This window comes from Pantherophis guttatus, chromosome 3 (assembly GCF_059756535.1).
Source record: "Pantherophis guttatus breed Tessera chromosome 3, ASM5975653v1, whole genome shotgun sequence".
In the NCBI taxonomy this organism is placed as follows: Eukaryota; Metazoa; Chordata; class Lepidosauria; order Squamata; family Colubridae; genus Pantherophis; species Pantherophis guttatus.
In genome coordinates this window covers 81,723,295-81,740,853 of record NC_142065.1, presented here as the reverse complement: position 1 = coordinate 81,740,853, position 17,559 = coordinate 81,723,295, and positions in this window count along the sequence as shown.

The following is a 17,559-nucleotide window of genomic DNA, read 5'->3' as shown; positions in this document are numbered from 1 at the left end:
GCATTAGCACATTCTAACCAGTCTACATTTGGACTTACCTTCTCTCTCTTCCAAACCCCATTTAGCATTTTGGTTTCTCTAAGCAAGCCAAAATCTGAATATACTTTCCCCTGTGTTTTATTTTGGTATTAAGAAAGCTACTTTGCAGAGTCTTTCCATATCTGTGCTATTCTCTATTGCCACATCCAGTGACAAATCAGCAAGGGGAAAAATAATGCATTTTTCATTCCTTTTCCTGAGAGCAAAGGTAGTGGCAGAGTTTTCATAAGGAAAGGCCTTTTGTTTATAATTAGGATGCGGTCTCTCTGCTCATTTTTCATCTCTCCAACAATTTGACAGAAAGTAGACGGTTAGATCTAGAAAAATTTCTTTTTCCTCTACCTCATATCCTTCCACACTATAGTTGGAAGCTTAATGCATTGTAAGTCACCCTGAGTCTCCGGAGAAGGGCGGCATATAAATCAAATAAAAAAAAAATTGAGCCCAAAATTTATGTTGCTAAGTGAAACATTTGTTAAGTGAGTTTGCCCCATTTTATGACTTTTCTTGACACAGTTGTTAAGTGAATCATTTGTTAAGTTAGTAACGTGGTTGTTGAGTGAATCCGGCTTCCCCATTGACTTTGCTTGTCAGAAGGTTGCAAAAGCTGATCACATGACCTTGGAACACTGCAACTGTCATAACTATGAACCAGTTGCCAGGCATCTGAATTTTGATCATGTGACCATAGAGATATTACAACGGTTGTAACTATGAAAAACAGTCATAAGTCACTTTTTTCAGAGCCGTTGTAACTTTGAATGGTCACTAAATGAACTGTTGTAAGTCAAGGACTACCTGTATTTGAAATATTATATGTTGCTACTTCCATGTTGCAACTCTAGGCAATTTACAAATGGCTGAATACAAGAAAATCCCAACAAAGACACAACATGCAACACATAGACAAAACGGTTGAGACAAACAGCAAGTTATAGAAAAGCCTCTCTCAGCCAAGGCAGAAGTTTATCAATAGCATTCTATCCCTTTCTATAATTCTGTGGATCCAAAGCCAAAAACCTAAAGCATGGTAACCCTCTTTTGCACCCCTTTTGATCTGATGCTTTAGCAGCTAAGGAGCAGTGGACAGAATCCAGAGACAGCAGGAGCTCTGCTGTTTAGAAAATGCCAGGATGGCAAAATGAGTTAAGATTTTAGAGAGCAAAATACTATACTGGTTCAGCTTTGCAGTCATAATTATTGAAATAATGCTTTTCAGCCAGCAAAAAAGATTCATCTGTGGCTTGAAGGCTATTCCTTTGCATTTTTTATCATGCCATGAACCTGAAAATGAGGATAGCAAAGGAAGGGATATGAAATGATCATTTTTTAGATTGCCAAAAATCACATGGCAATATTTTTTTTTTTTTTGTAATTTGCTATCTTTTATTTCAAGATGTTTGGAGAATTGAAACACAGAAACAGAAAAAAGTGGGCAAAAGCTGTATTGATCTTATGTATTATTTTTCATTGGGGGAGAGACATAAATAAAGAATAAGACCAAACCACTAAAATAAATTATAATTGAGAGAAGTAATAAATCTAACATGAGAATAAAAATATAATGAGAATACTTTTTTCCTGCATAAATATAAATCCAGTCTGTATTCTAAAATCCAGTTAATTGGAGAACTACTACAGGAGTAAATCTTAAAAAGCATTCAAGAAATCTCTTTCTACTCAGGGATGGCATTCAAATATCACACAAAAGATCTGACAAACTGACCCCCTTATATCTTATTTATGCTTATGGGAGAAGATATCATGCCAGACCTCACTCAGAAAAGAAACACAACTAAATTCATAAACCTGTTAAAGGAATGAAGAGGCTCTGACCTTGCACTCAGTCCTACGCTTACAACTTTTCTCACATTTCCGTAGGATATGTCTGCTAACTAACTCCTTGTGGTATTTTTTTTTAAAATTTGATTTATATGTCGCCCTTCACCGGAGACTCAGGGCGGCTTACAATGCGTTAAGCAATAGCCTTCATACTTTTGTATATTTATACAAAGTCAGCTTATTACCCCCACAAACCGGGTCCTCATTTCACCTACCTTAGAAAGGATGGAAGGCTGAGTCAACCTTGAGCCTGGTGATATTTGAACTTATAGTAATTGCAGACAGCTGGCCTTAATCACAATGCTTTTAGTCTGCTGAGCTACCAGGCCCGTATCATGTTTTATCATGCCTCACAGGAAATCTTGGTGTGGTTCATTGAAATGTCCAATTTCAAATGCACCTCCATGGCAAAGATGAGAGACACCTGATCCAGTGGTGGGTTTCACTAACCTTTGCTACCAGTTCGCTCACACACTTCTGAAAATGCGCATGTGCAGAGTGTCTTTGATGACGTCCGGGTAGGTGGATGAAGCCTCCCACTGCCGCTACTACCGGTTCACCCGATGCTTTTGATATCTGCAAGGAAATGTTCTTTTCTCCTCCCTACCCCACCTATAAAACTGAAAAAGTCAATACATGAAAGATGACCATTTTTTTCCCATACGTCTTACTTCTTGCAGTGAGAAGTCTCCAGTAAATTGTACCAATCACAAATATTGAATGGCTGACTGAGGAAAACAGTCAGGGCAACATAATGATTTTAAAAATCGACTAAAGTTGGAGTTTCATTTTTTGCAAAAGGACAAAACTCATGGATGCCAGTAGCAAGTGCATCTCCATGCTTTTAGCTAATATGATCAAGACAGTTCAACAATTTTAAAAGATCAACATGGAGGTACCAATCTGGCTTCCTGTAAATAAGGATAGCCATTCCCAAAACATCTTTCATCCCAACTGCCACCTATCAAAAGACAGTTTGAGAACTTTATTTTCTGCAAGAATTGATGTGAAACGGTCTTCTTATTTACTTCTACAATTAAGGAAGCCTTCAAAAGATAATCCCAAAATGTTAAATGATATAAAAAAGATGAACTGTGTTCCATACAACTATTTCAGTGCTGGCAAGATATGGACCCAGTGACCAACCCCAATAAAACTTGACCTGGAAGGTGTCATTTGAGCTAATTTTGATTTCTGCATACATTTCTAAGGTAGCCCTATACTGTATGCAGCATTTATGATTGATTAATGCAGTTACCAGAGTGTGAAAAATTCTAGCCAGTGTGGCAGGTGTTACAATACTACTTGGAAGGATAGTTATTCTATGTGAGAAGGTTTGCAAAAGTGAACTGTAGCATAGACTTGAATTTATTGCTCTTTCCATTTCAAAACCAAAACTTGTTTTATAACCCAGATAGAATATAGCTTCTCACCTGGATTATTAAACGATCAACTCCATAGGTGATTAACTGTTTGTGAAAGCTGTGTACTATAGTAGTGTAGACTTATAGGTCTATACTTAAATTTTAATTTTGGATATTAGTATTACTTAACAGGCTTTACCTGGTTTGCATTATCTTAATCCCAAATGTGTTATAAATTCTAGACTTATTAATGGGAGGAATAATATTACAATCCCTTACCAATTAGAGATGAAGTCTCATTGCTTCTGAATAAATGTGCATAAGATTGTGTTGTAAATGAGGTAAATCCATGCTTGTGCTGTAAATTTAGTTAAATTCATTTGTACATTCGAAACTAAAAAGGTGAGTTATTGAATTCCATGCTGTTAATAGCTTTAGGTCTTGTTGTGCTGATGTTTTTCAGTAAATAAATTGACAAAAGGTGATCCAAACTAAGCCAGGCTCAGGGCTTAACAGAGAGGAATGGTTTACTAATTTGGCCGATTCTTTCTCTGATTGGAATTAAGGGCCCTTGAACATGGAACCAGTTTGGTCCAGTGGTTAAGGCATCAGGCTAGAAACTGGGAGCATGTGCATTCTAGTCTTGCCTTCGACATGAAAACTAGTTGGGTAACTTTAGGGCAGTTTAAGCCCAGCCCACCTCACAGGATTGTTGTCCTGAGGAATAAAAGGAGGAAGGAGTATTATGTGTGTTCATTACCTTGGATTATTTATAAAAATAACAAAGGTGGAATAAAAATAAATGAATACTTTCTGTAGCGAGGAGAAATTGCTTACTGCCTTCAGGATTTATAAAGCTGCCTGGACAGAGTGTCCAGGATTCAGTTTGCTTACTTACAGTAGAAATAGAGGAATAGTTAATTCATGATCACAAGAAAACAAAATGACAGTAAACAGTGTCCAAATATAGCAACCTTCAGATTCCTGCCTTCACGAAGACTCTTGTCATCAACAAACGCTATCTGCAAAATGACGGTGAGCTTAAATGATACATAGCCTCCCATCTTTTGAGCCCTTCCAGCAAAAGCATTTCCTACCACATGGATTGCTTTCTTGTGCACATAATCTGAGATGGTTACCAAGTCTTGCCAATGAATGACAAATCTACATACACGTCATGTCAGCTAGCAAGATTCTGCAGACTTAATTGCTTTGGCTTCGGGCATTCTGTGTCAAAATGGAGTGTTTTATGTCCTGCGTGTTGCTCCTGTTTTTTTTTTTTACAACAGTTAAATAATTCTGTAATTTGCCTGTTTTCTTTCTAATGCATTGTCCATTAAGTCATTTAATAATTTATGATATAAATCTCACCACACAACCTTAAATAGCATATGGAGACTGCTCTAGTTGTTATGTCTAGAATCAACAATAGCATCAAAATACTTTCATACCAAGCTAGGATCTTTCCAACTTGGTTTTTCTTTTCCTTTTTGGCCAGTGGGGTGGGTTGAGATTGGAAGGGGTACTTATTGAGTTTGGTATTTAGCGGCAAGGGCCCTGTTAGGGAAGAATTTGGGGCACATGTCCAGGGCCCCACTCAATAGGATGAACAGAAGAATATCTATCACTGTAGGACTTACTTACTACAATTAGTCTAAGTGAAATAATATGTGTGCTCATCTATAGATTTTTCCCTTTAAAACCAGAGTTTACAATTACTTAATTATTGCCATTGTTCTGCAATTTATTTTGAATAGAATTTGCCAAGACTGATTTTCTTTTCAATGTAATTGGGGCCTCTGCCACTACAGTCTTTCCTTCTTTTACTCCCTTCCCTATAGCTCTTGCAATGTACCTAGCTCAAGAGAGGAATTACAAATTACAAATTTTGTAGAGTATGGACTTTCTCAGTCCTAGTTGACAAGAAGCATCTCATCTTCTAACTCATACAACTACATATAAGGGTGATAGGGAAAATGACATACCATTAGAAATTGTCACAGATGAAGTTTCTGAGCTATTTCATTTTTCCATTTTTGGAGGATTTTTTATTTTCTAAAAGTAGCATTAGGCTGAGAAGACACTTAACATGCTTCTCCTTTTCATAAATACAAGATTTTTTCCAAAACATTAATACTTTGGTAGCATGATCTTGGAGGCCTTTGAAGCAGGGGTGGGTTCTAAATTTTTTTACTACTGGTTGTGGGCGTGGCTTATTTTGTGGGCATGGCTTGATGGTCATGTGAGAATTCTTTAGAATTTAGCAGAGGTACTGGTCTACCAGGTTTTTAACTGCTTGCAGAGCTCTACTGGCCTACTCATTTGTTTTTGGATGCACCGGTCTACTACCACACTGCCTTTTAACACTGATCAGCTGTAGGGCAGCCCTTTGAAGCCCCGCGGCAAGAGTTTAAACAGTTTTTTTCCTTCTAGCCGATCAGCTGGGACTCAGGAGGCAGCAATAGATTGGGGGTGGGGCCAAATAAAAGGTAAGAATAATGGGGGAGAGGGAGCGGCGGGGGGGGCGCAGAGGGGCAGAACCGGTTCGGTGATATCATATCGTTACCGCTACTGGCTCGTGGAACCGGGCCGAACCGGGAGGAACCCACCACTGCTTTGAAGATCACAAAATGGGGCCAAAGCTACAGATTGTTTAAGGTTGCCCATTCATTTAAACCCTAACTAATTAAAATTTTTAATACAACTTGCTGGTATTTGTAATAAGATATTTACCAGCTGTCTTCATATCACCTGCCCTATGTCTCTGTTCTTGTATATGCTAGTATGCTTCTGTCTAACCTTCAGAATCATGGTCTTGCCTTCTGTTGAGTTTTTCAAGGTCAGTTCCTCAAGTACACCTTATCTTTATTGGGTCCTTCCATACTGATCTGCCTGTCTAGGTCACTTTAAACCTCTCTGTAAAAGAAAATCTTAAATTGGATACATTTTAGGATGCAAAGTGTCAGTTCTTCAAAACAGACCATATTAGGAAGCCAAAGTTATGAATGCTAATACTACCGTATATACTTGTGTATAAGCCGAGTTTTTCAGCACATTTTTTATGCTGAAAAAGCCTCTCTCGGCTTATACTCGAGTGAGGAAAAAAAATGCCTTTAAAAGCCTCTGGCGATCCCAGCTGAGTTGCCTGATCGTCAGAGGCTTCTAAAAGCATTTTTTTCTGCAACCTCTTCGGCCGAAAAAGTTTTTGTACTTTTAAAGTTATTGTTGATACCATATTGGTTTTGTTGACTCTCTTTTCCACTTACAGAGCTAGTTTACTGTTTTTACTGTTTTTGTCTGAAATAAATATTCAAAAACATTTAACCTACTGATGCCTCAATTAATGTAATTTTATTGGTATCTATTTTTACCGTATTTTCCAGTGTATAAGACGACTTTTTAACACATGAAAATCTTCTCAAAAGTCGGGATCGCCGGGTGTCGTTCTCCTGTAACCAGACAGACCAGCCCAAAAGGCTCTGACGAGCCTTAAATGGCTCTGGCGATCCAAGCTCTGACGATCCCAGCTTTGCCTGCTAATCAGGCAACTCAGCTGGGACCTCTGGCGATCCAAGCTCTGACGATCCCAGCTGAGTTGCCTGCTAATCATGCAACGCAGCTGGGATCGCCAGAGCCATGTAAAAGGAAAAAAGTTTTCCCCCTCCAGCTTGCTTACCTTAGCTGCTAGTCGCAACGCTTGCCTTGCTTCGCTTGCCTGAATCCATTCCATCAGCAAGCAACTCCCTGCCTGCAATCAAGCAGGCAGGGAGTTGTGGACTTCAACTCCCAAAATTCCTCAGCCAGCAAAACAAAGCTGGCTGAGGAATTCTGGGAGTTGAAGTCTACAAGTCTTAAAGTTGCCAAGGTTGGAGACCCATGTTCTATTGGGTAAGTTTTTTTCCCCCTTTGGGAGCTTTAAAAAAAATAGTTAATTGGGGTTTTTTTTTAGTTGTCCTTTTTTAGACTTAGCCATTTAAAGTTTAGGAAGTTTTAAATTTAGTTTTCATATAAAAATAAAAATAAAATAAAATAAAATAATATTTGTGCAGCTTTCTGAGATTTAGTGTGTTTCTGTAGTGTTTCACTCTAACTACACAAACACAAAAAATCTCACAAAGCTGTATGTGGAATTTTGTGTATGTAAAGTGTAAAAGTTGTTTTTTTGGGGCTTTTTGTGGCTGTGTGAGGTTCCTGCTTGTTGCAGGGGCCGTTTTGGGTCTAGCACAGCTGCTTTTACATTGTGGGTGAGCCAGTTGTGTTGTGTTGTGTGTGTGTAAAGTGTGAAAGTTGTTTTTTGGGCTTTTTGTGGCTGTGTGAGGTTCCTGCTTCTTGCAGGGGCCATTTTGGGTCTAGCACAGCTGCTTTTACATTGTGGGTGAGCCAGTTGTGTTGTGTTGTGTGTGTGTAAAGTGTGAAAGTTGTTTTTTTGGGCTTTTTATGGCTGTGTGAGATTCCTGCTTCTTGCAGGGGCCATTTTGGGTCTAGCACAGCTGCTTTTACATTGTGGGTGAGCCAGTTGATGTTTTTTAATTTTTATTTGGTGTGCGTTGGAAGAGGGGTAGTCTTATACGGTGAGTATAGCCCAAACCCTATATTTTAACAGGAAAAGTCGGGGGTCGTCTTATACGCCCAGTTGTCTTATACGCCGGAAAATACGGTATTTTGAAATTTACCAGTAGCTGCTGCATTTCCCACCCTAGGCTTATACTCGAGTCAATAAGTTTTCCCAGTTTTTTGTGGTAAAATTAGGTGCCTCGGCTTATATTCGGGTCGGCTTATACTTGAGTATATACGGGTACTTTGATTATAAGGTTACAGTAACAAAATTTTGGAAGTCAGAGTAAGCGTGCCCCCTTCCTTCCTTTATGTTCACGAGAACACCTGTGTGAGACATTAGGTCAAATTACATTTTTGCCCCAAATTCAGATTTTTTAATATATGATCATTGTTTTAGTTGCACCTATTCCTTCTATCCTCAAAGTTTTTACCATTACATAAAAGATATTCAGATATTCCAGTTCGGTCTAGTGGTTAAGGTGCTGGCCTAAAAACCACGAACCTGTGAGTTCTAGTCCCACTTTAGGAATGGAAGCCAGCTGGAAGACTTTGGGCCAGTCACACTTTGTCAGCCCAACTTACCTCACAAGGTTGTTGTTGTGGGAAAATAGGAAGAAGGAGGAGTAGATATGTCTTCTGCCTTGAGTTATTTATACAAAACTAACAATAATAAGGATGAGAAATAAGTAATGTTACATTTCTGACTTTGCTTGTTGAAAACTGGCTGGAAGGCTGCAATTGGCAATCACGTGCTTCAGAATGCTGCAACCATTGTAAATATATGCTGGTTGCCAAGCACCCAACTTTTGATCATGTGACCATGGGGATGCTATGGCAGTCATAAGTGCGAGGATCAGTCAGAAGTCATTTCTTTCAATGCCATTGGAACTCTGAACAGTCATTAAATAAATGGTTGTAAGTCAAGGACTACTTGCATGTTAAATTGCCCTATAGCTGAACCTAAGCTGGCCTAAACTTTTAACAGCAGTTGGAAATCCTGTGTGGGTTTATCTGTATGTGGATAAATAGGGAGGTAACAAATATTTATATGCTATTCCTGATGCTGAAAGTGCAATCTGGAGTCCCCATTAAGATGCATTCATTCGTGTCTTCAAGACTTAAAGCCTAACATGTTTTATTCAAAGTTTTCTGGAAGCACCCAACAATCTGGGTCCAAATTTAATGACTTTGGAAGGATAGAAGGCTGAGTCAACCTTGAGCCTGGCCAGGATCAAACTTCTGTATAGGCAGAGTTAGCCCGAAATACTGCATTCTAACCACTGCACTACCAGGGCTCCACAATTGATGACCTGCAATGATCATCTACTAAATTTTGGAGAAGATATCCCTTGATGGGTTCACACATTGGGTAGAGTCATAAAGTAGCTTGTTTAGCTTGGTTTCAGTAAGTTAATTGAACCCAGCAATTCTGGTCTTAATCCAGGGTTTATTTGATATGATTCCAGCCAATTGCAGCTTGTTCAATATTCTACAGTCAACATAAAAAATAAAGAACCGCATACTGAATGATTTTTCAGTTAAAAAAAAACAACCAGTTTGTTGTATTTCTAAAAATTCTTGAGTTCCAATAAACTACTGCTGCCCACACTAAACTGAGCTCTGGTGGCTCAGCAGACTAATTAACATCCACTTACATCTGCTGCCTGCAATTACTGCAAGTTCAAATCTCACCAGGCTCAAGGTTGACTCAGCCTTCCATCCTTTCTAAGGTAGGTAAAATGAGGACCCAGATTATGGGGGCAATAAGATGACTTTGTATAAATATACAAAAGTATGAAGGCTATTGCTTAACGCATTGTAAGCCACCCTGAGTCTCCGGAGAAGGGTGGCATATAAATCAAATTAAAAAACAACAACAAAAAAAACCCCCCACTCCTTTTACAGTCCTGTCTTTTTATGTTTGAATAATCCAGTGCTTGTTTAATCCCACTTTCCTCATTTAGATCAGATGCTCAGGATTTTTTTTTTAGCTCCCTCCTTCTTTATCATATTGGCACCAAAGCTAGGAGTCTTTAAAAAAAAATGTATGTTGGGAAATAAGACTCCCCAAGGTCTGTGAATTATAGAACAATGTTGAGCTAAGCTTGGCTTAACAATTCCTAATTAGAAACTCCCTGATCATTTGCTAATTTTTGAGATAGTCTTTGGTAATTAGAACAGTGTGCCTCACTCTGCCAATAAAGCAGAAGAGGAAATTTGCAAGGTGTCAAAATCAATTATCCATTTGGATCATCGGGTTTATAAGCCTTTCATCCTCCCTAATGCACAGCTCCTCAAATACATTTTGGTAACAAAATAACCTGGGACTAACAACCATCCACATGAAGGAGAGAGGTTGCAAGGGTGAGTCCTGGTCATGTTCTTGTCCTGAATTTAATTTTACGTTGATAATTAGGCTCTCCAAGCCACCTGATATTTTTTTGACCAGCAGGAAACAAAACCCCGCTGGTTGACTCAGGGGAGAGAAACACACCGCTCCTGCGGTGCTCACCACGTGGCTTCACAAAGACTGAAAACAAGAGCTGTGGCAAATTGGATCATCCTACAAGTTTTGACTGGCCCATTGTGTACAAGTAGTAAATTGAGAGCTGATATTTCTGAGAACTATTTATTAGCAAAGCTAGGGGTCTGGCTTGCTCCTCGGTCGTCCTCCTTGGCAAACAGCTTTTTACCAATTTGGATGAGCAGTCTCTGCCACTTTATGTAGGGCAAGAATCAGAGAGGCAGGGAGTGCAGTTCCCTTGCAGGGAATTATTGTGAGTGGACGCTTGCAATGATTCAGGCGGAAAGCTTGGGCAGTTGGCTGATCTGCTCCCTCAGCAGTTAAAAACGCTGGATGCATCTCTGATTATATCGTTTGAAGTAAAGCTAATGGGATGCATTTGCAGGCACTTGCCATAACACAAACAGTGAGAGAAAGGGGGGAAAAGCAGAAAGGTATTTTGATATTTCCTTCTCTTGGCGCCTGGCTTATTAGTATTTTAAACAATGACGTCCTAGGGACAGTGATCACTTCTAATCATTTAGTGCAAAAAAGGTGTGAAAATAGGAGGCTGTGACCAGTTAGCAGAAATCATAGTTAGACATGCTGAGACCTGCCAGGCTATGCCAAATTGGCTATCTCATATTGAACGGCTGATACCCTGGCTAAGTTTCTTTTTCTGAAGTCGCAGGGAGATAATGGGATGGCTGTTTCATTACTCCCCCACCATCACTCCCCAGCCCTCAGTAACACTACACATTTCAGATTTGGATCTAGGAATATACAATAACTGGGGTGGGTGGGGCGGAGGGAGAGAAAGAAACATTTTCTTACCATCTTGCACATAAATTCTTGTATGGGTATTTTATAAAAATGTCCTAACAAGATTGTGGGTGTGCTTACAGTGCACTTAATTATATTATTGCTAGATATACCCCATGCAACTGTTTGGTAAGAATACATATTCATATATATCCAAAATGGTCTGCTTGTGCATATGTCCATACTTATAATGGCAGTGATGTTAAGTGCAGAATGATGGCCTTTGTTGAATGCAATGTGGAAATCTTACAATTAGTTCAATTCATTCTCTGGGTTGGAAGTAAGATTAAGAGCACTATTACAGCTGGCTCTACATGCATGATTTTTGGGTGGGTGGGTGAATTAGGTGACCATGTCTTTCCTCACCAGCAGAAGCAATTCATTTATTTAACATTTGTTTGTTTGTTTGTTTGTTTGTTTATTTATTTATTTATTTATTTATTTATTTATTTATTTATTTATTTATTTATTTATTTATTTATTTATTTATTTATTTATTTATTTATTTATTTATTTATTAGTCCAATTTATATGCTGCCTTCTCCATAGACTCAGGGTGGCTTACAATGCATTATAGCAATAGCCTGCATATTTTTTTTGTATATACCTGCTTATTAGGACTTTCGCCCCCCCCACCCCCTAAGCGGTTGGCTTATTGCCCCAACAATCCGGGTCCTCATTTTACCTACCTCGAAAGGATGGAAGGCTGAGTCAACCTTGAGCCTGGTGAGATTCGAACTTGCACTAATTGCAGGCAGCAATTAGCACTTTACAGCACTTTAGCCCACTGCACCACCAAGTGCATAAGATGTTAGCCATCTTATGATCTGAAATGATTCTGGGCAGCTTTGAGAAACAATCTAGACTACGCAAAGCTGGCTTTTCTCTTTCATTGCAGAAGGAGAAGTGGGTCCTAAGAAGACTCTGTGGCATATTTCCAGGAAGGATCATATCCTGCTTTTCTCTAGCATACTTCCTTTGCACTACAGTATGGTTCATAAAAGAAAAGCATTCATCTGGCTCCATGTATTGAGACGAGAGAGGCAGAGAAAGCATCTACAATGGTCATGTGTCTTTTTTTTCAAAAGATGATCATCCATTTGAACAGTTCTTAGAGAGCAGGTCTGCATTGGGATGTCAGTCAGAGGAAGGCCTTCTGTCTAAGCACAGTTTAAAGTCAGTTGAGAGTTCTCTATTTGTATTTACAGTAGACTGTAGATCTACTGATTTAAGGGCTATAAGAAGTGAAAGTAAAGACCTTGAAACATTTCACCAATAGTTATTAGCACCACCAGGCTAGCAGATACACAGTTCAACTCTTTGAAAGTATTGCTACAGTGCAGCCACACTGATAGCTCAATTTACAGAAATCTTGATTTTACCGTGTCATAGGTGATCCTAGATTAAACTCATGTCACAGTGACATTTACTGTTGTCTCCCCTGTTCCCTCTTCTTCAAAGCCCACTCTAACACTTCTTGGTTCCATTATCCCTTGTTCTTATTTAGTGCTATGGCCATTTTAGGTCCCTAATAAAAAAAATCTAATTGTGCACTGCTTTCTAGTATCAAGGCATGGATTGGTCACACGGAGACCCCTTTGAAAATGAATTGCTCTTCTTAAGGCAAAGTGCCTCTTGGAATCTTACACATACAATACATACACTTAACCTAAAAATAATAATGCTCAGATTGCCAATATATTCAGCAATGTAGTTGTGATGATATTACAAGTTGACACAAATCAATTTAATGGCAATAATTCAGTTACAGGGAATACAGCACTTCATGAAAATATTTAATTATGTTTCATACGAAGATGAACAGTTCATCTCTTGTGTACTCATTGCTATAGCATGGGTTATGGTTAAGTTTTTCAGACTGGAAATTTCATTTTCTTTCTGTTTTTCAACAGTATACTATTTGTTCTTTCTCCCTTCAAAGAGATAAATCTTGCTCCAACTGACTTTTTGTCTACTTTTATATGGTTTAAATATGCTGGATGGGCACTGAGGTTGCAATCCTCCAGGTTGATTCTTAAATGCATCTAAAAATTAACTGTTCAAATACATCTAAAGTTGGTTTAGGTAAGACAACCTAGGAATATTATGAATCTTGATTAAAATACTTCATTAATCCAGTGGAATTTACGCTTATGTAAGCATGACTAGGCTTCTAATTGAAAGCTGCAAAATCCTCGTCCATTATTATTCTATTTCCCTATTGTGACTTATAGTATTTTCTATGTTATCCAGACACTGTTGAAGTGATTAAAAAGTCTCTGCTCTTTTTTGTTATATCAGCACAATGATGGATGTTTAGAAGATTAGGGCACTGGACGCTAAAACAATAACGGAACAGTTGCTGGAACTGAGTATGTCTCATCTAGTGAAAAGAAGGACTAGGGGTGACATGATAGCAGTGTTCCAATATCTCAGGGGCTGCCACAAAGAAGAGGGAGTCAACCTATTCTCCAAAGCACCTGAAGGCAGGACAAGAAGCAATGGATGGAAACTAATCAAGAAGAGAAGCAACCTAGATCTAAGGAGAAATTTCCTGAGAGGACAGTCAATCAGTGGAACAATTTGCCTCCAGAAGTTGTGGGTACTTCAACACCGGAGGTTCTTAAGAAGAGATTGGACAACTATTTGTCTGAAGTGGTATAACTTTTCCTGCCTGAGCAGGAGGTTGACTAGAAGACCTCCAAGGTTCCTTCCAACTCTGTTATCCTGTAAGATATAAGATGTAAGTCACCAGGGGGATAACATCTAAGCCTGAAACCATGTCTAGAAAAAGGGTAAATGGAATTTACCATCATTGGCTTTGGATGGAAGTGTACATATTACACACCAAAACACACACATATTCATACCAATATATGGTCATCTATGACACTTTGTTCTTGAATAATTTGGGAAAGAAGAGCATAATAATAACCCAGCCTCAGGATGTAACCTGAAATCTCATTACTGTTTTGGAATTTCAGTTTAGACTTATCTGAGACATTTTCACTTGAATTTCCACAGAATTATGGCTTTAAAAAATTTAGAAATGGCACAGTAGAGCACATCATCTGGCTTCTTGCTTGATCCACAAAATGAGGAACTACACCATTCCCAATAAATGAATGCTCAGTCTCTATTAGAAGGAAAATCTCACTACTTTCTAGTTTGTTGGTTCCATTATTACAATGCTTTTCTGGCACAAAATTTATCCTAATAATCTCCTTAATGTTCCTGTCCTGTTTTACACTTCTGCTGCCTAATTAAATGTTTAGACCTGCTGCTATATCGATCCCCCCAACAGTGATTAAATAGACATGATAATCTTTCTCCATAGCTTCATTTTTGCTAGCGAACGACTATCTTTTTGGACTACATGAGAATGTATTTTTGGCCTGGCAAAATGAAACATACTACTTATTCATAAAAATACTTTAGCCTTTACTGCTACAGAAGGCTAAAGATTTTCTCCATTCCCATTTAGAAGAAAAAGACTGACATGAGTTTGAGAGTCATGTAATTAGCCTACCCTTTTATTTAATGTGCATGGATTATTGAGTTACAAAGGGAAGAAGATAAGAGGAAACCCATTTTCCTGGGCTGATTATCTACATTTGTTTTGGATTTCTCAAACCATCAGCATAGCTCTGTTTGAAGATAGAGCTATCTTCTTGCATTAAGGGTAATGTTTTCCAGATTCAACAGTTCTCCTGTACTTATAGGAGCTCTCTATTCCATTTAATGTCCCAGATGTAGTTATGTCTCACTGTATATTCTGTGGTTCTCAGGACTGCTTAATAAGCTGATCATACACACAAACACAACTGAAGAAGGTTTGAGAGACAGGTGGCAGAAACATATATTATAAAATCATGTCCAAACTTTCTGTCCAATTAGGTTAGAAATTGATCCAGTTAGAACTCTATTCCTCCGATATGGAAGTTATTTCTCCCAGATGCCAATCCAACCTTGAAAATGACAAAAATTCTGAATTCTGTGGAATCCAGTTTTTCCACTCTCACAGATTAATGTCTTTCCTTGCCTCTTTACTATTGACAGCTTGTTGAATGTATTGATAAACACCACAATAAACAAGCACACACATTGGAAGGATGGGAGACTGCATGGGGAGACTGCATGAATTACTTTACTGAAACCTTTGTTATGTGTTTTACTGACAAAATAAGACACTGCTGTAGATTGGTACACTTGGACAATTTTTTTGATTAAAAGCATGTCACAAACATATCAGCATTATTTTTCTTACAGTAGTTTACCATGAATATAATGTGGCTTTGTTAACCATAAATTTAAAGTATTTTTTTATACTTTATTGCAATATTTCAATAATATACCGGTACATATGCAAATTTTTAAAAAATGCATTGCCTATTTCCATCAAGCTGGATGAAATTATGATTTTTTAAAAATAGAACTATAACTTTGAATAGTGTGAATCTGAATAACGGCACCATTCTATGGGATTTGTTGACCACCCTAATTGAGACCTATCTGTAATTCATGTTTCCAAATAAATGGCTGGAATGATATGTGGGAATGACCTTGGGAGACAGAGCAGAGACACAACCAAGGGTCCAATAATAGACAACTTACCCTGCAGCATGAACATGGATGCAGTAACTGGCTCAGATGGGACCCTCACTAGTTTCTTGAGCTGTAAAGGGGGTGGTGGGGGGAAGAGATATGCTTTCAGATTCTCAATAGTCTGTTAATGAAACCTTACAATAAAATGAGAATTAGCTCATCTGGCTGTGCTTCTTGTCTGGGCTACCTCACAAGGTTGACAATGGCTGGCAGATGAATGTATTCGATTACAACTCTTATTATGGTGGATTTGGGTGAGTGGAAAGGAGATTTCACTCAACTAGAGGACACTTGGGGAAGCTCAGAGTAAGGACTTGTACCAGCATTCCCAAGCCCTTGGGAATCACATGCAATTTCTCAGGAAGAAACTAGGATATCATTGCTATCTTTGCTGAATTTTTGCAAAGCAAATCTGATGCCTCTGGGTGTTGATCATGCCATCCTATGCTGAAAGAACAAACTCTGTTAATGCCTGATATCTTGTGGGTGTGTCCCTCTGTACATGTTTGTGTCTGTATCTTGGCACGGGTGAGAGAAATAGCCCGTTTCTAATTGTCTTTGCTCATTGTCTCATTGGGATTGTGTTTGGGCTGTTAAAATGCCAATGCCATCTAGTACAAAAGACACAATTTCAGTAGGTGTTAGGTTCACTTAGGTATCTTGCCAGCTTGTGCTTGATTGTGCAGCCATGATTATGCAGAGTGTCAGGAGAACTTTATATATAAACTTAACCTCAAGAAATAAGAGAGGAGGAGGGAAAGCCTCAGTGAAAAGCTAAGCCAGCACATTATCTAATTCTCAATGTAAAATAATGCAGGGGTGTGGAAGATGAACATCTGATTTGTCACATCTGATACACTAATGTTTTATCCAAAAGGAAAAACACATTGTAACATGCTCAGTCATCTGCATAAACACCACCTGGCCCTTTGCAGGCACCTACTCAAGTTGCAAAAGTTAATGGCAGCCTATTTGAAGCCATTTCACTGGTAGAAATTGCAAGCTCTTTGCTTTCGCTTCTTCACTTTCTCTTACTGTCTCTCTCTCTCCCTCTCCCCTCCTCCCGGATTATATTTACAAGACTATTAATCATACATTATCATCTGGGTTGGACTCTTAACCCTGCATAATTCCAGGTTGCATGATTTACAGATGTCAATTTGTCTTTGAATGCATGTTATGCCATCGGCCATTGAGGGTTATATAGCTGTATTTGTTTTAAAAGCGTTCCAAACATAAGAAACACAAAATAACCCTGGAATAGTAAAAGATGATTTTCTAATAGTTTGGGACATACAAAGCACACAATGTAGCTTTAATTTATGCACCCCTAATTCAGATAGGAACCAATGGTCAGATATTTATTATTTGAAAAAAATTTGTTAAACAATGTGCTACCCAGCCAAATTGTCTATTACTGCATTTAACATTCTACAAGTTCTGATGTACTATAACAAAATTAAATACAATGTACTTAAATCTAAAACAAATTCATATTTTTTAAAAAGAAAATGCTTATTATAGTAGCTCTGACCTGAAAGGCCTACAGAATATGTGTATAAGAGAGGGAGAGGGAGGGAGGGAGGGAGGGAGGGAGGGAGAGAGAGAGAGAGAGAGAGAGAGAGAGAGAGAGAGAGAGAGAGAGAGAGAGAATGGGAGAATAACTGCTTTTGGGAAGAATCCTAGATTAGACTGGACATTCTATAGGTTAATAAAATGTACATGTTTATGAAATAATGGAGTTATTCTCTGAGATAAATAGAATAGAAAATTCTCATCATTATTTGTCCTTGAATGAAGCAGGTTTTTTGGTCTCTCTGTCTGTCT